This window comes from Dendrobates tinctorius, unplaced genomic scaffold (assembly GCF_039654945.1).
Source record: "Dendrobates tinctorius isolate UK_male_01 unplaced genomic scaffold, ASM3965494v1 ptg000030l, whole genome shotgun sequence".
In the NCBI taxonomy this organism is placed as follows: domain Eukaryota; kingdom Metazoa; phylum Chordata; class Amphibia; order Anura; family Dendrobatidae; genus Dendrobates; species Dendrobates tinctorius.
In genome coordinates this window covers 32,581,843-32,607,719 of record NW_027361698.1, presented here as the reverse complement: position 1 = coordinate 32,607,719, position 25,877 = coordinate 32,581,843, and the positions used below count along the sequence as shown (strand labels likewise).

The following is a 25,877-nucleotide window of genomic DNA, read 5'->3' as shown; positions in this document are numbered from 1 at the left end:
CACATTAAATCTCCCATCCCCATTCCAAATCTCCCCACACATTAAATCCCCCATCCCCATTCCAAATCTCCCCACACACATTAAATCCCCCATCCCCATTCCAAATCTCCCCTCACACATTAAATCCCCCATCCCCACTCCAAATCTCCCCACACACATGAAATCCCCCATCTCCATGCCAAATCCCCCCACACATTAAGTGCCCCCATCCCTGTTATGATTGAGTCACCGTAGGAGGCAAAAACAGAAATGCTAGCTAAGTCCAGAAAACCAGAGAAGTTGGCAGCTATCGGATTGCAGACCCCTGAACTTATCAACACAACTAGCGGTAGCCGTGGGGGGTTCCTACGATGCCCTAGACCCATCGATCACAGCCGGAGAATTAAATAGGCCTAAAGAAAGAAAGGGGAAATCTAAACTGTGGCAGAGCAGACCCCAAAGCAATAGGCAGCCCCCCACATATAATGACGGTGAACAAGATGAAAACACTAACACAGACAGAAAGATAGACTGAGCAAAGACGGGGCCCAAGCTAACTACATAGGAAAGGACAGGAAGGCTGCTCTCTGCAATCTGTGAAAAACCCTATGAAAATAAGAGCCAACAGACTGACAGTGAAAAAGGCCCTGAAGATGCTAGGCTTCAAAAAGCTATGTCAGTACTCAGGAATATTCTGAAGACAGAGCAACAGGCAAAAGGAGAATCAGCTCACCCCAGCAGGGAATGGCAGAATCCAGAAAAGCAAGGAAAACAAAAACAAAACACAAATGCAACAGGCAAAGCAAAAAACATAGCTTTAGGGGAGCAGGAATCAGCCTGGTGTCCAAAAAGTCCACAGAGAAATCACCCGCAGGGCAGAAGGGCGTCGGCAGCCTTATATCCAGTCCGTGACTCCACTCAGCCAGTCATCCTCATTAGACTCAGGTGCCTGATAATCAGGCTCATTACCTACCTTTACCAGAATAGGGAGTTCACAAGACCTCAGTGACGAATGGGAAAATGAACTCACAACAGTACCTCCCCCTTGAGGAGGGGTCACCGAACCCTCAACCACGCCACCAGGGCGATCAGGGTGAGCCCGATGAAAGGCACGCACCAATCTTTTGGCATGAATATCAGAGGCAGAGACCCAGGAATTATCCTCCTGACCATAACCCTTCCACTTAACCAAATACTGGAGTCTCCGTCTAGCCAAACTGGAATCCAGTATTTTCTCTACCTCATATTCCATGTTACCTTCAACCAATACAGGGTCTGGAGGTGCCACCCCAGGAACAACTGGTTCAACAAACCTCTTCAACAAGGACTTATGGAACACATTATGGATTTTAAATGTGACAGGAAGAGCCAAACAAAAAGAGACCGGATTAATAATCTCCAAAATCTTGAAAGGTCCAATAAATCTAGGCTTAAACTTAGGAGAAGCCACCTTCATAGCAATATTTTTTGATGATAACCACACCATATCACCAATCTTAAACTGGGGACCAATGGTCCTATGTCGATTGGAAAACCGCTGGGCCTTTTCCTGGGAGAGAGATAACTTATCCACCACTTGGTCCCAGATCTGGTGCATTCTCTCCACCACAGTGTCAACACCTGGGCAGGCAGAAGACTCCGCCTGCCCTGAAGAAAATCGAGGATGAAACCCAAAGTTACAAAAAAAAGGTGACATCAAAGTGGCAGAACTAGCTCTATTATTTAAAGCAAATTCGGCCAAGGGCAAAAATGAAACCCAATCATCCTGATCAGCGGAAATAAAACATCTCAAATACGATTCCAAGGTCTGGTTTGTTCTCTCTGTCTGCCCATTGGTCTGGGGGTGAAAAGCAGAGGAGAAGGACAACTGAATTCCCAGCTTGGAACAGAAAGTCCTCCAAAATCTAGACACAAACTGAACTCCTCTGTCAGATACAATGTTCTCAGGAATCCCGTGTAAGTGAACCACCTGTTGCAAAAACAGGGGCACCAACTCAGAGGAAGATGGCAACTTAGGGAGTGGTACAAGATGAACCATCTTAGAGAACCTATCACATATCACCCAAATAACAGTCATTCTTTGAGAGACCGGCATATCAGAGATGAAATCCATTGAAATATGGGTCCGTGGCCTCCTGGGGACCGGCAAAGGCATCAACAACCCACTAGAGCGAGAACAAGATTTAGACCGGGAGCAAGTCCCACAGGACTGCACAAAATTCCTGACATCATGAGACAAGGTGGGCCACCAAAAAGAGCGACTCACCAGATCTCTAGTACCAAAAATACCTGGATGACCAGCCAATGCAGAGCAAAGAACTTCAGACATCACTCTCTTCTTCCACTGGTCAGGAACATACAACTTTCCACTGGGACAACGCTCAGGTTTGTCCTCCTGGAACTCTTGCAGCGCAAGTCTCAAATCGGGCGAGATGGCAGAAAGAACTACCCCTTCGCCTAAGATGGTAGCAGGCTTGGTCACCACAGGAGAATCAGCAAAGAAACTCCTAGAGAGGGCGTCTGCCTTGACATTCTTAGTTCCAGGAAGAAAAGAGACCACAAAATCAAAACGTGTAAAAAACAAGGCCCACCTAGCCTGTCTAGGGTTCAAGCGTTTAGCTGACTCTAGGTAAATCAAATTCTTGTGGTCAGTGAGGACCACAACTTGATGTTTAGCTCCCTCCAACCAATGTCTCCACTCCTCAAATGCCCATTTCATGGCCAACAGTTCCCGATTCCCCACATCATAGTTACGTTCAGATGGAGAGAACTTTCGGGAAAAGAAAGCACAGGGATTCATTTTAGATGTTACAGGATCCTTTTGGGACAAAACAGCTCCTGCACCAATCTCAGAAGCATCCACCTCTACCTGGAACGGGATTGAGACATCAGGTTGCCGCAAACCGGGGCGGAGGTAAATCTTCGCTTCAGCTCCTGAAAGGAAGCAACAGCCTCCGGAGACCAATTCAACACATCAGCACCCTTCTTAGTCAGATCAGTCAATGGCTTGGCAATACTAGAAAATTTTGCTATAAATTTCCGATAAAAATTAGCAAAACCCAAAAACTTCTGGAGGGCCTTCAAAGAAGTGGGCTGAACCCAATCATAAATGGCCTGTACCTTGGCCGGGTCCATTTCAATAGTTGACGGAGACAAAATAAATCCCAAAAATGAAATCCTCTGTACTCCAAAAAGGCATTTCGATCCTTTGACATACAGGGAATTCTCCGTCAAGATCCGGAACACAGTCCGAATATGTTCCACATGAGAATCCCAGTCCTTGGAGAAGATCAAAATATCATCCAGATAGATAATCAAAAATTTATCGACAAAGTCTCGGAAAATATCGTTCATGAAGCACTGGAAGACAGAAGGGGCATTAGTGAGTATTAAACGCCGTCTTCCATTCATCCCCCTGCTTAATGCGGATAAGATTATACGCCCCCCTGAGGTCAAGCTTGGTAAACCAGCAAGCACCTCTAACTCTAGAGAATAGATCTGAAATCAGAGGTAACGGATACTGATATTTAATAGTAATTTTATTGAGGGCACGATAATCAACAGAAGGCCTTAAGGAACCATCCTTTTTGGCCACAAAAAAAAACCCGGCACCTAAGGGTGAAGAGGATGGTCTAATATGACCCTTCTCCAACGCCTCCTTAATATAGGACCGCATAGCCTCGTGCTCGGGTACAGATAAATTGAAGAGCCGACCCTTGGGAAATTTACACCCCGGGCTTAGTTCAATTGCACAGTCATAACTCCTATGAGGAGGCAAGGACGCAGACTCATTCTCACTAAATACATCATAAAAGTCCGCCAAATAGTCAGGAACATCATGCGACTGAGGAGAGGTGGAAAAAACCGGAGCCTCACTAAAGGCACACCGACAACCCCAACTCACCACAGACACAGATTTCCAATCCAAAACTGGATTATGAATTTGCAACCAGGGAAACCCCAGAACAATGGCATCATGCAGACCATGCAACACCGAAAATCTGCAATTTTCTTGATGGTCTGGGGCGACCTGCATGACCACCTGGGTCCAAAACTGAGGTTTATTTTTAGCCAAAGGAGTAGCATCAATCCCCCTCAAAGGGATAGTCGTCTGCAGAGGTGTCATCGGAAATCCACAACTGTTATGATTGAGTCACCGTAGGAGGCAAAAACAGAAATGCTAGCTAAGTCCAGAAAACCAGAGAAGTTGGCAGGTATCGGATTACAGACCCCTGAACCTATCAACACAACTAGCAGTTGCCGTGGGGGGCTCCTACGATGCCCTAGGCCCCTCGATCACAGCCGGAGGACTATATAGCCTAAAGACAGAAAGGGAAATCTAAACTGCCCCAGAGCAGACCCCAAAGCAAAAGGCAGCCCCCCACATATAATGACGGTGAAGCAAGAAGAAAGAACAAAACACAGACAGAAAGATAGACTGAGCACAGATGGGGCCCAAGCTAGCTTGGATAGGAAAGGACAGGAAGGCTGCAGTCTGCAATCCGTGAAAAAACCCTATGAAAATAAGAGCCAACAAACTGACAGTAAAAAAGGCCCTGAAGACGCTAGGCTTCAAAAAAGGCTATGTCAGTACTCAGGAATATTCTGAAGACAGAGCAACAGGCAAAAGGAGATTCAGCTCACCCCAGCAGGGAATGACAGAATCCTGAAAAGCAAGGAAAACAAAACACTAATGCAAAAAGGCAAAGCAGAAATCTTAGCTTTAGATGAGCAGGAATCAGACTGGTTTCCTAGAAGTTCACAGAGAAATCACCCGCAGGCCAGAAGGGCGTCGGCAGCCTTATATCCAGTCATTAACTCCACTCAGCCAGTCATCATCATCAGCCCCAGGTGTTTGACAATCAGGCTCACTACCTTTCTTCACCAGAAGAGGGAGTTCCTCGGGCCTCAGTAGTGAAGGGGAAAATGAACTCACAACACACAACGTTTAGCAAAATCCAAGTCCATTAGGTTTAGCGCTGCTCCCGAATCCACAAAAGCCTTGGCGGAAAATGTGGACAGGGAGCAGATCAGAGTAATTGCCAGAAGAAACTTAGGTTGAACACCACCAACAGAAAATGTGTGTGCAAAGCGTTTCTGTTGTTTAGGACAAACAGAAATAATATGCGAGGCATCTCCACAAAAAAACACAGCTTAATACGCCTTCTGAACTCCTGACGTTGCGCCTTAGACAAAACTCTATCACATTGCATAGGTTCAGACGTCTGTTCAACCGGTGGCAACACCTCTCGTGCAATCCTGCGTTCACGCAAACGCCGACCAACCTGAATGGCTAATGACATAGAATCGTCCAGACCAGAGGGAACAGGAAATCCCACCATAGTATCTTTTACGGCTTCTGACAAACCCTTCCGAAAGAGAGCAGCCAAGGCATTATCATTCCAGGTAGTAAGGACCGCCCACTTTCGGAACTTTTGACAGTACAACTCTGCAGAATCTCGACCCTGGTTCAATGCCAACAGGGTCTTTTCAGCCTGATCAATAGCATTAGGTTCGTCATACAACAACCCCAAAGCTTGAAAGAATGCGTTCACATTAGTCAGAATAGGATCATCTGGTTTCAAAGAAAACGCCCAATCCTGGGGATCGCCATGCAGCAAAGAGATGACGATTTTAACCTGCTGCGCGGAGCTCCCTGACGAGTTAGGCTTCAAGGCAAAAAATAATTTACAATTATTTTTGAAACTCAAAAATTTAGATCAATTCCCAAAAAATACATCAGGTGTAGGGATCTTTGGTTCAACAGCATGCGAATGAGCAAGGTAGGCGGAAATTCCCCGCACTTCCGCAGCGAGCTGCTCCACACGATCAGACAATTGCTTTATCTCCATTGAGAGAAAAAAAAAATTCCCCCTACGGCCTCAGAGATATAGAGGAAAGAATATACACACACCTTTTTTTTTTTTTTTGCACAATTCTTTCCTGCTATTGAGTACCCTAGGATCTGCGGTATGGCGGGTGATTCTGTTATGATTGAGTCACCGTAGGAGGCAAAAACAGAAATGCTAGCTAAGTCCAGAAAACCAGAGAAGTTGGCAGCTATCGGATTGCAGACCCCTGAACTTATCAACACAACTAGCAGTAGCCGTGGGGGGTTCCTACGATGCCCTAGACCCCTCGATCACAGCCGGAGAATTAAATAGGCCTAAAGAAAGAAAGGGGAAATCTAAACTGCCCCAGAGCAGACCCCAAAGCAATAGGCAGCCCCCCACATATAATGACGGTGAAGCAAGATGAAAACACTAACACAGACAGAAAGATAGACTGAGCAAAGACGGGGCCCAAGCTAACTACATAGGAAAGGACAGGAAGGCTGCTGTCTGCAATCCGTGAAAAACCCTATGAAAATAAGAGCCAACAGACTGACAGTGAAAAAGGCCCTGAAGACGCTAGGCTTCAAAAAGCTATGTCAGTACTCAGGAATATTCTGAAGACAGAGCAACAGGCAAAAGGAGATTCAGCTCACCCCAGCAGGGAATGGCAGAATCCAGAAAAGCAAGGAAAACAAAAACAAAACACAAATGCAACAGGCAAAGCAAAAAAATTAGCTTTAGGGGAGCAGGAATCAGACTGGTGTCCTAGAAGTCCACAGAGAAATCACCCGCAGGGCAGAAGGGCGTCGGCAGCCTTATATCCAGTCCGTGACTCCACTCAGCCAGTCATCCTCATTAGACTCAGGTGCCTGATAATCAGGCTCATTACCTTCCTTTACCAGAATAGGGAGTTCACAAGACCTCAGTGACGAAGGGGAAAATGAACTCACAACACATCCCCATGCCAAATCCCCCACACACATTAAGTACCCCCAACCCCACTCCAAATCTCCCCACACATTAAATAACTCACATCCCCACTCCAAATCTCCCCACACACATTAAAAATCACCCATCCCCACACAAAATCTCCCTACACACATTAAATCCCCCCATCCCCATGCCAAATCCCCCCACACATTAAGTACCCCCATCTCCACACCAAATCCCCCACACACATTAAGTACCCCCCCATTCCCACTCCAAATCTCCCCACACATTAAATAACCCCCATCCCCACTCCAAATTCTCCCACACATTAAAGTAGCTAAAACCAATTCTTCATATGTTGTTGATTTTTTTTTTCATTCTGCCTCCCAAAGATTGCAGTAAGGCTCGTCGCACATTTATCCTGTGCTCTGTGCTGAGCGCTTACACTGGGGTTTCCATGTAAATGTCTGAAATTCATGCTTCAGACAGAACCCCTGCGGAAGATTCCCTATAATGAGGCAGATGGAGGCACTGTGGACGCTATCTGACCTGTGATCCTTCGGTGTCTGTCTTTTTAGGATTGCATAAAAGTGTCGTCGGCCACAGTTTTGTGCACTTCTGAAAAGGACACCACTAAACAGAGGCCAGAAGGAGTCCAGAGTAACCCTGCTGCCTCATTATAGTGAATGGATCCCTCAGGGGTTTCATATGTCACATCACTTGGAGATTTAGATGAAAACCCCAAAGTAAGTGCTCAGCGTAGAGCGCCGGATGAATGTGATCACTAACATTATGTAAAATGTTCCCAATAAAAGCTTCAACTCAATCTACAAAAAAAAAATCAAGTCCCCACTCCGATCTGTCATCTGTTAATGAAAATACAGGGGGCTTCCACATTACTGGTAGCACAAAGGTTCTGGAAAAGTTAAATTATTATTATTATTTATTTATTTATATAGCACCATTGATTCCATGGTGCTGTACATGAGAAGGGGTTACATACAAAATACTGATATCACTTACAGTAAACAAACTAACAATGACAGACTGATACAGAGTGGAGAGAGGACCCTGCCCTTTCAGGCTTACATGCTACAGGATGGTGGGGAAGGAGACAGTAGGTTGGTGGGTTGCAGCAGTTCCAGTGTTGGTTGAGGTGATATCACCGGTAGTGGTGAGAGAGAAGGAGGTAGCGGGGTCATTGCAGGCTGTAGGCTTTCTTGAAGAGGTGGGTTTTCAGGTTCCGTCTGAAGGATCCAAATGTGGTTGATAGTCGGATTTGTTGGGGCAAAGAATTCCAGAGAATAGGGGCTATTCGGGAGAAGTCTTGGAGGCGGTTGGGTAAGGAGCGAATAAGTGTGGAGGAGAGAAGGAGGTCTTGGGAGGACCGGAGATTACGTGAGGGAAGGTATCGGGAGATTAGTTCAGAGACATATGGGGGAGACAGGTTATAGATGGCCTTGTAGGTCAGAATTAGTAATTTGAACTGGATACGCTGAGGGAATGGGAGCCAGTGAAGAGATTTGCAGAGGGGAGAAGCCGAGGAGTAGGGAGGAGAGAGATGAATTAGTCGGGCGGCAGAGTTAAGGATGGACTGGAGAGGTGCGAGGGTGTTAGCAGGGAGACCACAGAAAAGGATGTTGCAGTAGTCGAGGCGGGAGATGAGGGCATGCACAAGCATTTTAGTACATTGAGGGTTGAGGAAAGGACAGATTCTGGAAATATTTTTGAGCTGGAGGCGACAGGAGGTTGAAAGAGCTTGGATGTGCGGTTTGAAGGACAGGGCAGAGTCAAAGGTTACTCCGAGGCAGCAGACTTCTGGTACTGGGGAAAGTGTGATGTCATTAATTGTTATAGCAAGGTCTGGTAAAGAAGGTCTGTGAGATGGCGGAAAGATGATGAGTTCAGATTTGTCTACATTGAGTTTGAGGAAGCGAGAGGAGAAGAAGGAGGATATGGCTGATAGACACTCTGGGATTCTGGACAGCAGAGAGGTGACGTGTGGGCCAGAGAGGTAGATCTGAGTGTCATCAGCATAAAGGTGGTAGTGGAATCCGTGGGACTTTATGAGTTGTCCCAGACCAAGTGTATAGATTGAGAAGAGTAGGGGTCCTAAAACAGAGCCTTGGGGGACTCCAACAGAGAGAGGGTGGGATGAGGAGGTGGTGTTGGAGTGGGAGACGCTGAATGTGCGTTTGGAAAGGTATGAGGAGATCCAGGATAGGGCAAGGCCTTTGATGCCGAAGGAGGAGAGGATCTGTAGTAGGAGGCAGTGGTCAACTGTGTCAAATGCAGCAGACAGGTCTAGAAGCAGGAGTATAGAGTATTGTCCATTTGATTTGGCTGTAAGTAGGTCGTTAGTAATTTTGGTCTGGGCTGTCTCAGTGGAGTGATGGGGGCGGAAACCAGATTGTAGATGTCAGGGTCCTGACAGTGCCGGCGTACAACCTCCGCTAAGCAGGGACTCACCCGCACCGTAGGGACCCCTGGGGACAAGAACAGCCAGAAAATAAAGATGCACAGGACCTGAATGTAGAAGTTTAGCAAGCCGGCACGGGACCTACGGTCATGTGACTGCAAGGGGGCGGGGCTTAGCGTCCTCCTTTCAAAGAAGGTAGAAAACTCAAAGTCGGGCAAAGCGGGGGTCATGCACAGTACAGGCAAGCGAGGTACAGGAGGGATAAACAGACGGGAGGTCAGATAAAGCCAAAGGTCATACACAAGATTTCAGTAAAGTACCAGGGACGAGACAGAACGGATAGTCAGGGCCAAGCAGAGATCAAAACCAAACAGACGTAGAAGGTACCAGGCAGAATCCAAAGCAAAATCCAGAGAACAGACCGAGTCATACACAGAGAATCATGCAACCAGAACACAATGCCAAGGGCGAAAGTATAACTGACGCGGGATGGGAGCTTCCTGAGGCTATAAGAAGCCTCCCCAGAACCAATGAGAGGCCACCATAATAGGTCCCAGGTGTGCAGGTGAGAGTCTGCACTGAGGTCAGAACATTAACCCCAGCAGTGCCGGTCACCCAGCACTGGTATCATGACAGTAGTTTGTCGAAGAGCAAGTTAGATGATAGGTGGGAGGAAAGTTCAGCATGGACATGCTGTTCCAGGAGTTTGGAAGCGAATGGAAGCAATGATATTGGGCGATAGCTGGACATAGCGGTTGGGTCGAGGGTTGGCTTTTTAAGGATAGGCGTGATTGTGGCATGCTTGAAAGCAGAAGGGAAGGTACTGGACGTTAGTGATAGGTTGAAGAGGTGGGTAAGGGATGGGATTAGTGAGATGGTGAGGTTGGGGAGGAGGTGGGATGGGATGGGGTCAAGTGCACAGGTGCGATTTGGAGAAGAGGCGATTAAGCTCCCCTTCAGTGATGTTGGAGAGTGAGGTTATGGGGTTTGGGCATTGGTCTGGTATACAAAGGGGTTGTGGTGGTTGAGTGATGAAGACTTGCCTTGTTTGGTCAATCTTGTTTTTGAAGTGTGTGGCAGAGTCCTCGGCAGAGATGAGGGAGGTTGGAGGAGGCAGTGGTGGGCGGAGGAGGGAGTTAAAAGTTTTGAATAACTGTTTTGGGTTGTAAGATAGGGAAGATACGAGGGTTGTGAAATAGGCCTGTTTAGCAGAGGTGAGGGCAGATTTGAAATCGAGTGTTGCCTGTTTGAATGTGGTGAAGTCATCTTGCGAATTTGTTTTCTTCCAGCGCCGCTCTGCAATCCTGGACACTAGCCGGAGCTTTTTAGTGGTGTTATTGTGCCAGGGTTGTCTGTTGACATGTCGCATTCTGCCATGAACGAGAGGGACAACCGTATCAATAGCTGATGCGAGAGTGGCATTGTAGAAGGCAGTGGCACTGTCTGTGTCATGGAGTGAGGATATGGATGCCAGTGGTAGAATAGAGTCAGAGAGCGCGTGGCTGTTTAGAATCATCATAGAATCGTAGAGTTGGAAGGGACCTCCTGGGCCATCTGGTCCAACCCCCTGCTCAAAGCAGGATTCGCTAAATCATCCCAGTCAGATGTCTGTCCAGCCTCTGTTTGAAGACTGCCATTGAAGGAGAACTCACCACTTCTCGTGGCAGCCTGTTCCACTCATTGATCACTCTAACTGTCAAAAAGTTTTTTCTAATATCTAATCTGTGTCTCCTCCCATTCAGTTTCATCCCATTGCTTCTAGTCTTTCCTTGTGCAAATGAGAATAAAGTTGATCCTTCTACAATGTGACAGCCCTTTAGATATTTGTAGACAGCTATTAAGTCTCCTCTCAGTCTTCTCTTTTGCAAACTAAACATTCCCAAATCCTGCAACCTTTCCTCATAAGACAGGGTTTGCAGACCGGTCACCATTCTGGTCGCTCTTTTCTGAACTTGCTCCAGTTTGTTGATGTCTTTTTTAAAATGTGGTGCCCAAAACTGGACACAATATTCCAGATGAGGTCTGACCAAAGAGGAGTAGAGGGAAATAATGACTTCACGTGATCTAGACTGTATGCTTCTGTTAATACATCCTAGAATTGCATTTGCCTTTTTTGCTGCTGCATCACACTGTTGACTCATATTCAGTCTGTGATCTATTAGTATACCTAAGTCTTTCTCACATGTGCTGTCACTTAGCCCTATTCCTCCCATTCTATATATGGTTTTTTCATTTTTATTGCCCAGATGTAGTACTTTGCATTTCTCCCTGTTAAAAACCATTCTGTTAGTTGCTGCCCACTTCTCCAGTTTATTTAAATCTTTTTGAATCCTCTCTCTCTCTTCTCTAGTATTAGCTATCCCTCCTAGCTTTGTGTCATCAGCAAATTTAATCAGTTTACCCTCAATTCCTTCATCTAAATCGTTGATAAAGATGTTGAACAATACAGGGCCCAGGACAGAGCCCTGTGGTACCCCACTTGAGACATTCTTCCAACTGGATGTGCAGCCATTTACGACCACTCTTTGGGTCCGATCACTAAGCCAGTTATGAATCCACCTAACAGTTGCCTTGTCCATTCCATACTTAGTCATTTTTTCAATAAGGATTGTATGAGAGACTTTGTCAAATGCTTTGCTGAAGTCAAGATATACTATATCTACAGCATTTCCTTGATCCACCCAATCAGTGATACCGTCATAGAAGGAAATTAAGTTAGTCTGACATGACTTATTAGTTACAAACCCATGCTGACTCTGTTTAATCACTTCATTCTTATCCAGGTATTGACATACATGTTGTTTAATAATTTGTTCAAAGATCTTTCCTGGTATAGAAGTCAGACTCACCGGTCTATAGTTGCCTGGGTCCACCTTCTTCCCCTTTTTGAAGATAGGAACAACATTTGCTCTTCTCCAGTCTTCTGGCACTTCTCCTGTTCTCCAAGAATTTTCAAAGATTATGGAGAGGGGTTCAAAAATTTCTTCTGCTATCTCCTTCAGTACTCTGGGGTGTAATTCATCTGGACCTGGAGACTTGAATTCATTTAGGTTAGCTAAGTGTTTCCTCACTATCTTTCTGTTTATAGATATCCTGGATTCTTCTATTCCCTAAATAGGACAGTGAAGAACAGTTGATGTTACATTTCCTTTCTGAGAGAAAACAGATGCAAAATAGGAATTTAAAAGTTCAGCCTTCTCAACATCCTGTCTTACCATTTCATCATTTTCATCCTGTAAAAATCCTATAGCATCTTTGACTTTTCTTTTACTTTTGACATATCCCCAAAATCCTTTATTATTGCTTTTGACATCTCTTGCAAGCCTCAATTCATTTTCAGCTTTAGATAATCTGATTTGTGCCCTGCTGGTTCTGCAGACAGCATTATATTCTTCTTTAGATATGCCTCCCTCTTTCCATTTTATAAACATTTTTTTCTTCCTTTTTAGCATGTGCTTAAGTTCTGTGTTCATCCATCCTGGTTTCCTTAAATGCTTCCTATTCTTCCCTCTTTTCGGAATTGTTAACAACTGTGCTTTGAGAATTTCATTTTTCAAGATTTCCCATCCTTCCTGGACATTTTTGTCTTTAAGGATATCCAGCCATTGGATCCCTCCTATTCTCTTTCTGAATCCCTTAAAATCTGCCTTTCTGAAATCTAACCTTGACGTCTGAGTCTTCACAGGTCTTCCGCCTCTAGTTATCCAAAATTCTAAAATAGCATGGTCGCTACCTCCTAGCGTCCCAGCCACTTTTACCTCGTCAACCATTTCCTCCCTGTTTATAATGATTAGATCCAAGGTAGCAGTTCCCCTTGTTTTCTCCCCTACCTTTTGGAAGATAAAGTTGTCAGCAAGAGAGGATAAGAATTTCCTTGACCTGTTAGTTTTGCCTGAGAGAGATTCCCAACAAATGTCTGGATAGTTGAAATCTCCCATGACAACTATGTCATATTTTTTGGAGAACTTGGCCATTTGATGCATAAAGAGTTCATCCATATCTTCAGCTTGCACAGGCGGCCTGTAGTAAATGCCTACAATGGTGTCCTTTCCATTGTTCTGTCCTTGTATTCTTACCCAAACAGTTTCCACAGAACTCCCAGTCTCTGAAGCTTCAATCTCTGTGCATATATACGCGTTTCTAACATACAATGCGACACCCCCTCCTCGTTTATCAAGTCTGTTTCTTGCAAATAAGTTGTATCCTTCTAGTCTTGTATTCCAATCATGTGTATCGTCCCACCAAGTTTCAGTGATTCCAATGACATCATATTTCTTTTCCTGTGTTAGTAGTTCCAATTCTCCTTGTTTGTTGCCCATGCTTTGTGCATTAGTATAGAAACACTTTAGTTTGTGATTGGTTTCTCTTTCTCCAATATTTTTATTAATTAGATTCTTTCGTCTTTGTTCTTCCTTTCCACTTCTAATAGCAGAGTTCTCAATAGCATTTGTCAGGTGTATGGCTTTTTCTGGTCTTTTGCTTCCCTTCCCATGTTGTTCTAGTTTAAAGCTCTCCTTACAAGTGAAGCAAGGCGACTTCCAAATACATGCTTTCCAGTCTTCGTAAGGTGCACCCCATCTCTAGCAAGTAGTCCATCGTATAAGTAGTTCACTCCGTGATCCAGAAATCCAAATCGTTGCTGACGGCACCATCGACGTAGCCAGTTGTTCACCTGCAGAATCTTATTCCACCTCCTTGTTCCATGGCCATCCACTGGGAGGATGGAAGAGAAGACCACCTGCGCTCCCAGTTCTTTCACTTTCTTGCCTAAGTCTTCAAAGTCTCTGCAGATGGTTTCCAGGTCGTTTCTTGCGGTGTCATTTGTCCCCACATGTAGTAGCAGGAATGGGTAGTCATCTGTAGGTCTGAAGAGTCCTGATATCCTGTCAGACACATCTTTAATTTTTGCACCTGGAAGACAGCACATTTCTCTTGAAGTTATATCCGGTCTGCAGATAGCGGCCTCTGTTCCTCTCAACAGGGAATCCCCCATGACCACCACTCTCCGTTTCTTCTTCACAACATTTTTCTTTCTCCATCCAGGAGGACTCTGAAGGCGTACAAGGTTGCTGTTTGTTGGCAAAGTCTTATCCTGATGTATTTCTTCATCGTTTTCCTGCGTGAGAGCCTGGTACTGGTTTCTGAGCAGTATGGGTGCTGACTGCCTCCTGATCCTCCTGCTTCTCTGGGTCACATGTCTCCATTCCTCTGTTTCTTCAGGTGCACTTCGAATTTCTTCTCTTTCTGTAACATGAAGAGATAATTCTGCTCTGTCCAAGAACTCTTCACCTTCCTTAATGATCTTCAACGTAGCTAACCTCTCTCTTAGGTGTGCAAGGTTTCTGCGGGGGGTGTGCGTGTTGCTGGACATGGGTGCCAGGTGAGGAGGACAGGGATGAGAAAGTGAGTAGATGATGGTCAGATAGAGGGAGGGGGGAGTTGGTGAAGTTAGAAAGAGAGCAGAGACGGGTGAAGACCAGGTATAATGTGTGTCCATCTGTGTGGGTGGCTGAGGAGGACCACTGAGTAATTCCAAAGGATGAAGTTAGGGACAGGAGTTTGAAGGCTGCTGACTGAAGGGTATCAGTGGGGATGTTGAAGTCACCCATGATGATAGTGGGGGTGTCAGTTGAAAGAAAATGAAGAAGCCAGGTAGAGAATTGGTCAATGAAGGCAGTGGTCGGGCCTGGAGGTCGGTATATGACGGCCACTTGGAGGTTGGAGGGAGAGTAGATGCCGACAGAGTGGACTTCGAAAGAGGGGAGGATTAGGGAGGGAAGAGGTGGGATTGTGTTGAAGGTGCAGTTGGAAGAAAGGAGAAGACCCACTCCTCCACCGTGTCTGTTGCCAGGGCGAGGAGTGTGGGTAAAGTGGAGGCTGCCGTAACACAGCGCAGCAGGGGAGGCGGTGTCAGAGGGTGTCAGCCATGTTTTTGTGAGGCCGAGGAAGACAAGATTGAGAGAGAAAGAGGTCATGAATCACATGGAGCTTATTGCATATGGAGCGGGCATTCCAAAGTGCACCCAGGAGAGGGAGCAGGGGGTTGGGTGTCAATGGCACAGGTTTTAAGTTGGAAAGATTGTGGTAGTTCTTATTAGATAGGGAGCGGTAGGAAGGGGAAGTAGTGGGGGGTGAGAGCTGTGGAGGTCCAGGATTGGGAGATATGTCGCCAGCAGTGAGGAGAAGCAGAGAAAGGGAGAGCAGATGGGAGAAGGAGAGTGGGCAGCTTGTTTTATGTTTCATTCGGACAGATTTGAGGTTGAGGAGCAGTTCAGCACAGGAAGTCAGATGGGGAGGAAAGAGGGAAGGGGAGATGATTATTTGGTTAGAGGCTGCTGGGGTTTGGGGTTAGCGAAGGAGAGTGAGGACTAAAGGAGCAAACACTGTGAGGGCATATGTAAACATGGTGAAGAAATAAGATAGGTTAAGAAAAGCTAGGTCCAAGTAATAAGAAGGGTTTACTCAGCAGACATACCCAAAAGAGACAGGTAGATAGTGTGGGGTCCTGACTCCTGCCGAGACTAACTGCCGTAGTAATAACTGCATTTTTGCGATACTTTTACTGCCGTGATACTTATGCTGCAGGGAGACACACGTGCCTGACCCGCACACGTGCCCCCCTAGAAGGCATCTGAATATACAGAGGTACTGTCACACTTAGTGATGTACCAGCGATCCCGACCAGTGATATGACGAGGTCAGGATCGCTGGTACATCGCTAAGTGGTCGCTAGTGAGCTGCCACACAGGCAGATCTCACCAGCAACATCGCTGGGGACGGGGGTCGCTACTTACCTGTCACACTAGGCGATCCTGACGTCCTCCCGCCCGGCTCCACGCTCGTCGCTCGTCTCTCCACAGGAAGCGCCGCAGGAAGCTGACGACGAGAAACAGTCCAGGACGTTCTCGCGCGATCAGCGATAAGCAGCGGGGGAGCCGGTCGGAGGTAAGTATCAGACACAGCGATATCGCTAGCAATATCGCTATAACGTCACAAGTTATAGCGATATTGCTAGCGATATCGCTAAAGGGCATGTCACACTAAGAGATATCGCTAGCAATATCGCTATAACTAGTGACGTTATAGCGATATTGCTAGCGATATCTCTGTGTCTGATACTTACCTACGACCGGCTCCCCCGCTGGTTATCGCTGATCGCGCGAGAACTTTCAGGACTGTTTCTCGTCGTCAGCTTCCTGCGGCGCTTCCTGCTGTGACGACGAGTGACGCGTGGAGCCGGGCGGGAGGACGCAGGATCGCCTGGTGTGACAGGTAAGTAGCGACCCCCGTCCCCAGCGATGTCGCTGGTGAGATCTGCCTGTATGGCAGCTCACTAGCGACCACTTAGCGATGTACCAGCGATCCTGACCGCGTCATATCGCTGGTCGGGATCGCTGGTACATCGCTAAGTGTGACAGTACCTTTAGTGTGACAGGCCCTTAAGACTGAGTAGAGGATCAGGTGAGAGGGATTGTGGGAACTGATTTGGGATAAATTACCAATTGCCTAGCACACCAGGGGATGTTAGACAATCAAAGGCACAGGGCCTGGCTACATCCATATGCTAGTAACACCTAACACCTGATAACATACCTAAATGGATACACCTAAATGGCTTCCCGCTCCCCAAAAATAAATTCAGCAAATTCTCCGCTCCCAAATCCAAATGCCCCATCCCTTCTGAGCTCCAGTGTGCCTAAACGACATTTAGCGCCCACATGTTTGGCATTTCTGTAATGATGAGAGCCCGCCTAGCTTACGGGTGCGTGTCTCCAGAAGCATGAGCTGGGCATAATGTCATCACTACAACAGCAGTTTGCAATTTTCACTCAGAAACATCCACTGCTTCCTGTTTCTGGAAAACACCCCTTTAGTCAAAATTGTCACTACATCTGTAGATAAATTCCCAAAGGGTTATAATTTCCAAAATGTTGTCACTTGAGGAGGGATTCCACTGTTTAGGCAGCGACATGGCATCCACTAATTATTTCAGTATATTTTACATTCAAAAAGTCAAATGGCACTCCTTCCCTTCCAAGCTTTGTCGTGTGCCCAAACATTAGTATTCCCCCAGATATGGGGTATCAGCATACTCAGGAGAAATGGCACAACAAATTGTATGGAGCAATTTCTCCTGTTACTCTTATGAAAATGCAAAATATGGATCTTAAAAAGATTTAGGCTATGTGCCCACGATGCGATTAAATCCGGACACTGAAAACCGGACCCCTTCCCAGAAATCGCGCTTTTTTTCTGTGCGATTTTACCGCGATTATGTTCGCGATTTTGCCGCGATTTTCGCGTGCGATATTCAAGCACTTTCCAAGCAATTTGAAGCATCGCTTGGAAAGTGATTGACAGGTTGGTCACACTCGTCAAACATAGTGTTTGACAAGTGTGACCAGATTTTTACTATGGAGGCCGCCTATGCAGCATCAATAGTAAAAGATAGAATGTTAAAAATGATAAAAAAATAAATTGGGGTATATTTACCTTCCGACGTCCCGCGCTGTCTCAGCGGTGCTCCCGTTCCCAGCGATGCCTTGCGAGACCTGTGATGACGTTGGTCTCGCGTTGCTATAGCGATCTCACGAGACCGCTAGAGTCACGCGAGACTACGTCATCACAGGACCCTGCTGCAAGGCATTACTGGGAACGCTGAGGCCCGGGAATGCAGCGCGGGACGTTGGAAGGTAAATATACCCCGATTTTTTATTCTTTTTTTTACAGGGGTATGGTACCCAGGGCCTGGAGGACTGTCTCCTCTCCTCCACACCGTGGGTACCAACCGCACATGAGACGCTTAACTTCGCGCATGGTGGGCATAGCCACATGCGGGAAGTAAGCAATTCTCATGCATTCCTATGGGTGCGGAATCGCGGCAATTTTTTGCGATTCCGCACAAAAGAATGAGCATGCTGCGATTTTTTCCGCGATGCAATTCCACCGCGGAAAAAAGCGCAGCATTAGCACAGCATGTGCGGAATGCCAAAGGAATGCATGGGGTGCGTTCTGTACAAGATTTTTAAACGTTTTCGCAGCGTTTTCGTGCTGAAAATCGCGGCAAAAACGCTTAAAAATCACATCATGGGCACACAGCCTTATATTGGAAAAATGTGATTTTTTTTATTTCCACGGCTCTACGTTATAAACTTGTGTGAAACACCTGTGAGTTCAAGGTGCTCAATACACATCTAGATGCAGTGCCTTGCGAAAGTATTCGGCCCGCTGGAACTTTTCAACCTTTTCCCACATATCATGCTTCAAACATAAAGATACCAAATATAAATTTTTGGTGAAGAATCAACAACAAGTGAAACACAATTGTGAAGTTGAACGAAATTTATTGGTTATTTTAAATTTTTGTGGAAATTCAAAAATTGAAAAGTGGGGCGTGCAATATTATTCGGCCCCTTTAACTTAATACTTTGTTGCTCCACCTATTGCTCCGATTACAGCTGCAAGTCACTTGGGGTATGTCTTTATCAGTTTTGTACACCGAGAGACTGAAATTCTTGCCCATTCTTCTTTGGCAAACAGCTCGAGCTTAGTGAGGTTTTATGGAGATGGTTTGTGAACAGCAGTTTTCAGCTCTTTCCACAGATTCTCGATTGGATTCAGGTCTGGAATTTGACTTGGCCATTCTAACACCTGGATACGTTTATTTGTGAACCATTCCATTGTAGATTTTGTTTTATGTTTGTGATCATTGTCTTGTTGGAAGACAAATCTTTGTCCCAGTCTCAGGTCTTTTGCAGTCTCCAACAGGTTTTCTTCAAGAATGGTCCTGTATTTGGCTCCATCCATCTTCCCATCAATTTTAACCATCTTCCCTGTCCCTGCTGAAGAAAAGCAGCCCCAAACCTTGATGCTGCCACCACCATGTTTGACAGTGGGGATGGTGTGTTCAGGGTGATGAGCGAGCTGTGTTGCCTTTACGCCAAACATATCGTTTGACATTTTTGCCAAAAAGTTTGATTTTGGTTTCATCTGACCAGAGCACCTTCTACTACATGTTTCGTGGTCTCCCAGGTGGCTGGTTGCAAACTTTAAACAACACTTTTTATGGATATCTTTGAGAAATGGCTTTCTTCTTGCCACTCTTCCATAGAGGCCAGATTTGTGCAGTGTACGACTGATTGTTGTCCTATGGACAGACTGTCCCACCTCAGCTGTAGATCTCTGCAGTTCATCCAGAGTGATCATGGGCCTCTTGGCTGCATCTCTGATCAGTCTTCTCCTTGTTTGAGATTAAAGTTTAGAGGGACGGCCGGGTGTTGGTAGTTTTGCAGTGGTATGATACTCCTTCCATTTCAATATGACTGCTTGCACAGTGCTCCTTGGGATGTTTAAAGTTTTGGAAATGATTTTCTATCCAAATCCGGCTTTAAACTTCTCCACAACAGTATCATGGACCTGCCTGTTGTGTTCCTTGGTCTTCATGATGCTCTCTGTGCTTCAAACAGAACCCTCAGACTATCACAGAGCAGGTGAATTTATACGGAGACTTGATTACACACGGGTGGATTATATTTATCATCATTAGTCATTTAGGACAACATTTGATCATTCAGAGATCCACAATGTACTTCTGGAGTAAGTTTGCTGCACTGAAAGTAAAGGGGCCGAATAATATTGCACGCCCCACTTTTCAGTTTTTGACTCTCTACAAAAATGTAAGATAACCAATAAATTTCGTTCAACTTGATTCTTCACCAAAAATTTACATTTGGTATCTTTATGTTTGAAGCATGATATGTGGGAAAAGGTTGAATAGTTCCAGGGGGCCGAATACTTTCGCAAGGCACTGTAAGTTCCATAAGGGGTCTACTTACCAAAATGGTGTCACTTGTTGGGGGTTTCCACTGTTTAGGCACATCAGGGGCTCTCCAAACTCAACATGGCATCCGCTAATTATTTCATCATATTTTACATTCAAACAGTCAAATGACGCCCCTTCCCTTCCAAGCCCTGCTTTGCACCCAAACAGTTTTTTTTCTCCACATATGGGATATCGGCGTACTCAAGAGAAATTGTACAACAAATTTTATGGAGAAATTTCTCCTGTTACCCTTATGACAATGCAAAATTTGGAGCTAAAAAAGATTTATCTGGGAAAAATGTGATTTATTTTCATGGCTTAACGCTATAAACTTCTGTGAAGCACCTGGGGATTCAAGGTGCTCAATACACATCTAGATAAGTTCCTTAAGGGGTCTAGTTTCTAAAATGGTGTCACTTGTGGGAGGTTTCCACTGTTTAGGTGTAAGGGGCTGACATTGCTATGGACAGCTGAGACACGCTGCCCCTTTAAGAGACAGCACCCCTTTGGCAGATGCGATGGTACAGTCTATTCTACCCTTCAAAAGACTGCTTTGGTTTGCTCTTCCAGCTATGGAGAGGGGAGGGGCTGTTTTCCCAGTGAGTGTTTAGAGCTGGGAGTCTGCAGGAGACTGAGGTGAGGAGAAGCTTAGAACTGACTGACTTGTGGGATTGTGTATACCCTTCTGGGAAGATGGTTTTCCAGTGTTACTGCAAGGAGCCACGAAGGAATTCAGAAGAGAGAGTTCACCGTTTCTAGGAACAGGATTGGAATCTTGACCCAAGGACAGGACTACGTTGCACAGAGCTGCCAGGGAGGACTTCGCATCATCTTGCAGAGAACTGCAGGGGGCCCCCAGGAAGGAACTGAGACACCAACTTTACCGTGAGTGTTAACCACATGTGCGCACATGATTAGGGCTTAGGATAGGCTGCAATAGACAGAGCACGGTAGCCATGCGGCCGAAGTAGCAGCTGTAGTGAAACCTCCACCAGGGGGAGCTGGTGAGGGAAGAGAGGTTACACACTAAGAGCAGCAACCCTGAGCAACAGCACAGGTGCCACAGGTAACGAGAGAGAATAGTCAGACGAACCGAGTCAGAAGCTAGCATGAGCAGACGTACCACAAGGAGCAGCAATACACGTGGTCAAAATACCAAGCCGAGTCAGAAAGCCAGAACATGAGCACGGGGTCCAAAGTGTGAGACGAAATACGTGGTCGGGGTACAAGCCGGGGAGTCAGATGCCAGAGAGGGAACGTAACAGCAGAGACGAATACCAAGAGACGGGGTCAGAAATCAGTCCGGGTCATACACGTGAATACCAGTCAAAGGCAGGAGGATCACCAAGGTACAAGGGTCAGAGGCTCTAAACTGGAAGCTTGAGCTATCACTAAGACTGGTCAGCAGGCTGTGAGAGACTGAAATAGCCCAGCTAGCTCCAGAAGGAGGCTGAGGAGATTAACTCCCGCATGACCAGTCCGGAGTGAAGACAGCAGAAAATAAACTCCGCACTGGACCATGACAGCAGCGGCCAGTCAGGCTACAGTTAGAGTAGCAGCATACTGTACTTTATTGTATTGTTTTGCCTTTTGAAAGAATACACTGATCTGTAATAGTTGGTGCACCGTGCCATTTGTATGGCCCAGCTAGAGAATTTCACTTTTGTAAATTGTTTTATGTCATTGCATACCCCTGTTTACACTTTCCTAACACTGCATTCCTTGCCTGTAAATAAATTAACCATTTGTTGTTTGCACCTCATCTTGTGTGCCGTAGTCTCCCTGCATTGTGGTGGTTCCCCAGCCATCGCTTCATAGGCACAACAGGGGCTCTCCAAACATGACATGGCGACTGCTAATTATGCCAGCAAATTTTACATTCAAAAAGTGAAATGGCGCTCCTTCCCTTCCGAACCCTGCCGTGTGCCCAAACAGTAGATTTCCCCCACATATGGGGTATCGGCATGCTCAGGAGAAATTGCACAACAAAATGTATGGTCCATTTTCTCCTGTTACCCTTGTGAAAGTAAAAAAAAATAGGTCTAAAGGAAAATTTTTGTGAAGTAAATTGTATGTTTATTTTTCTCTTCCAATTTTAAAAATTTATGTGAAGCACCTGAAGGGTTAATAAACTTCTTGAATGTGGTTTTGAGCACCTTGAGGGGTGCAGTTTTTAGAATGGTGTCATTTTGGGGTATTTTCTGTCAGGCCCCTCAAAGTCACTTCAAATGTGATGTGGTCCCTGAAAAAATGGTTTTGCAAATTTTGTTGTAAAAATGAGAAATCGCTGGTCAACTTTTAACTCTTATAACTTCCTAACAAAAAAAAATTATGTTTCCAAAATTCTGCTGATGTAAAGTAGACATGTGGAGAATTTTTCTTATTAACTATTTTGTGTGACATGACTCTCTGATTTAAGGGCATAAAAATTAAAAGTTTGAAAATTGCAAAATTTTCCAAATTTTCGCCAAATTTCTGCTCTTTTTTAACAAATAAAAGCAAGTCATATCGAAGAAATTTTACCACTAACATGAAGTACAATATGTCAAGAGAAAACATTCTCAGAATCAACGAGATCCATTGAAGCGTTCCAGAATTATTATCTCATAAAATAACAGTGGTCAGAATTGTAAAAATTGGCCTGGTCAGGAAGGTGAAAACAGGTTTTGGGGCGAAGGGGTTAAAGGGAACCTGTCAGCAGGATTGTGCACAGTAACCCACAGAGTGTCAGGTCGGCGCCATTATACTGATAAGGGACGGGATAGACTTGAGAGAAACTCGCACGAGTCTCGCATTTTAATACTCGGGACCGCAGTGTGGGGCTGCATGTATTTCTATGCAGCCGCACGCTCCGCACGCTCCGCACGAGTCTCTCGCAAGTCTGACCCCGGCCTTAAAATGATACCTGGGTTGATGAGATCCATCTTGTGGTTATTTAATCTTTACTTTATACTCAGTGTAGGCCCTTTTACTGAGTGGTGTGATGTGGGGGGTCCTCATTCTGTGTGTGGGCTGTGGAAGCCCCAATACTGTGTGAGGGGCCATCATATTGAGTGGGGAATTTGGGGGGGGCAGTATATTGTATGAAAGACATTATATTGATTTTGGGGGCAATCATACTGAAAGGGGACCTACATTCTGTATGGGGTCCTCGAGTCTGAGTAGGGGCTGTGGGGGCCCTCATACTGTGTGAGAAGCTGTGGGGGGCCTCCATACTATGTGAGAAGCTGTGGGGGCCCTCATACTGTGTGAGAAGCTGTGGGGGCCCTCATACTGTGTGAGAAGCTGTGGGGACCCTCATACTGTGTGAGAAGCTGTGGGGGCCTCCATACTGTGTGAGAAGCTGTGGGGGCCTCCATGCTGTGTGAGAAGCTGTGGGGGCCTCCATGCTGTGTGAGAAGCTGTGGGGGCCCTCATACTGTGTGAGAAGCTGTGGGGGCCCTCATACTGTGTGAGAAGCTGTGGGGCCCTCATACTGTGTGAGAAGCTGTGGGGACCCTCATACTGTGTGAGAAGCTGTGGGGGCCTCCATACTGTGTGAGAAGCTGTGGGGGCCTCCATACTGTGTGAGAAGCTGTGGGGCCCTCATACTTGGTGAGAAGCTGTGGGGGCCCTCATACTGTGTGAGAAGCTGTGGGGGGGCCCTCATACTGTGTGAGAAGCTGTGGGGGCCTCCATACTGTGTGAGAAGCTGTGGGGGCCTCCATACTGTGTGAGAAGCTGTGGGGGCCCTCATACTGTGTGAGAAGCTGTGGGGGCCCTCATACTGTGTGAGAAGCTGTGGGGACCCTCATACTGTGTGAGAAGCTGTGGGGGCCTCCATGCTGTGTGAGAAGCTGTGGGGGCCTCCATGCTGTGTGAGAAGCTGTGGGGGCCTCCATGCTGTGTGAGAAGCTGTGGGTGCCTCCATGCTGTGTGAGAAGCTGTGGGGGCCTCCATACTGTGTGAGAAGCTGTGGGGGGCCTCTATACTGTGTGAGAAGCTGTGGGGGCCCTTATACTGTGTTAGAAGCTGTGGGGGCCCTCATACTTGGTGAGAAGCTGTGGGGGCCCTCATACTGTGTGAGAAGCTGTGGGGACCCTCATACTGTGTGGGAAGCTGTGGGGGCCCTCATACTGTGTGAGAAGCTGTGGGGGCCTCCATGCTGTGTGAGAAGCTGTGGGGGCCCTCATACTGTGTGAGAAGCTGTGGGGGCCTCCATACTGTGTGAGAAGCTGTGGGGGCCTCCATGCTGTGTGAGAAGCTGTGGGGGCCTCCATGCTGTGTGAGAAGCTGTGGGGGCCCTCATACTGTGTGAGAAGCTGTGGGGGCCCTCATACTGTGTGAGAAGCTGTGGGGCCCTCATACTGTGTGAGAAGCTGTGGGGACCCTCATACTGTGTGAGAAGCTGTGGGGGCCTCCATACTGTGTGAGAAGCTGTGGAGGCCTCCATACTGTGTGAGAAGCTGTGGGGCCCTCATACTGGGTGAGAAGCTGTGGGGGCCCTCATACTGTGTGAGAAGCTGTGGGGGGCCCTCATACTGTGTGAGAAGCTGTGGGGGCCTCCATACTGTGTGAGAAGCTGTGGGGGCCTCCATACTGTGTGAGAAGCTGTGGGGGCCTCCATACTGTGTGAGAAGCTGTGGGGGCCTCCATACTGTGTGAGAAGCTGTGGGGCCCCTCATACTGTGTGAGAAGCTGTGGGTGCCTCCATGCTGTGTGAGAAGCTGTGGGGGCCTCCATGCTGTGTGAGAAGCTGTGGGAGCCCTCATACTGTGTGAGAAGCTGTGGGGGCCCTCATACTGTGTGAGAAGCTGTGGGGGCCTCCATACTGTGTGAGAAGCTGTGGGGGCCCTCATACTGTGTGAGAAGCTGTGGGGGCCCTCATACTGTGTGAGAAGCTGTGGGGACCCTCATACTGTGTGAGAAGCTGTGGGGGCCCTCATACTGTGTGAGAAGCTGTGGGTGCCTCCATGCTGTGTGAGAAGCTGTGGGGGCCTCCATGCTGTGTGAGAAGCTATGGGAGCCCTCATACTGTGTGAGAAGCTGTGGGGGCCCTCATACTGTGTGAGAAGCTGTGGGGGGCCTCCATACTGTGTGAGTAGCTGTGGGGGCCTCCATACTGTGTGAGAAGCTGTGGGGGCCCTCATACTGTGTGAGAAGCTGTGGGGGCCCTCATACTGTGTGAGAAGCTGTGGGGACCCTCATACTGTGTGAGAAGCTGTGGGGGCCTCCATGCTGTGTGAGAAGCTGTGGGGGCCTCCATGCTGTGTGAGAAGCTGTGGGGGCCTCCATGCTGTGTGAGAAGCTGTGGGTGCCTCCATGCTGTGTGAGAAGCTGTGGGGGCCCTCATACTGTGTGAGAAGCTGTGGGGCCTCCATACTGTGTGAGAAGCTGTGGGGGCCTCCATACTGTGTGAGAAGCTGTGGGGCCTCCATACTGTGTGAGAAGCTGTGGGGGCCTCCATACTGTGTGAGTAGCTGTGGGGGCCTCCATACTGTGTGAGAAGCTGTGGGGGCCTCCATACTGTGTGAGAAGCTGTGGGGGCCTCCATACTGTGTGAGAAGCTGTGGGGGCCTCCATGCTGTGTGAGAAGCTGTGGGGGCCCTCATGCTGTGTGAGAAGCTGTGGGGGCCCTCATGCTGTGTGAGAAGCTGTGGGGGCCCTCATACTGTGTGAGAAGCTGTGGGGCCTCCATACTGTGTGAGAAGCTGTGGGGGCCTCCATACTGTGTGAGAAGCTGTGGGGCCTCCATACTGTGTGAGAAGCTGTGGGGGCCTCCATACTGTGTGAGAAGCTGTGGGGGCCTCCATGCTGTGTGAGAAGCTGTGGGGGCCCTCATGCTGTGTGAGAAGCTGTGGGGGCCCTCATACTGTGTGAGAAGCTGTGGGGGCCCTCATACTGTGTGAGAAGC

General features: G+C 47.1%; 1 long non-coding RNA gene across 1 annotated transcript in view; it reads right to left on the bottom strand.

The window, feature by feature from the left end:
- LOC141086189 (uncharacterized) overlaps positions 1 to 25,877 on the bottom strand; it is a 41,295-nt gene that overhangs the window by 5,146 nt on the left and 10,272 nt on the right. The gene's annotated exons all lie outside the window — the stretch shown is intronic.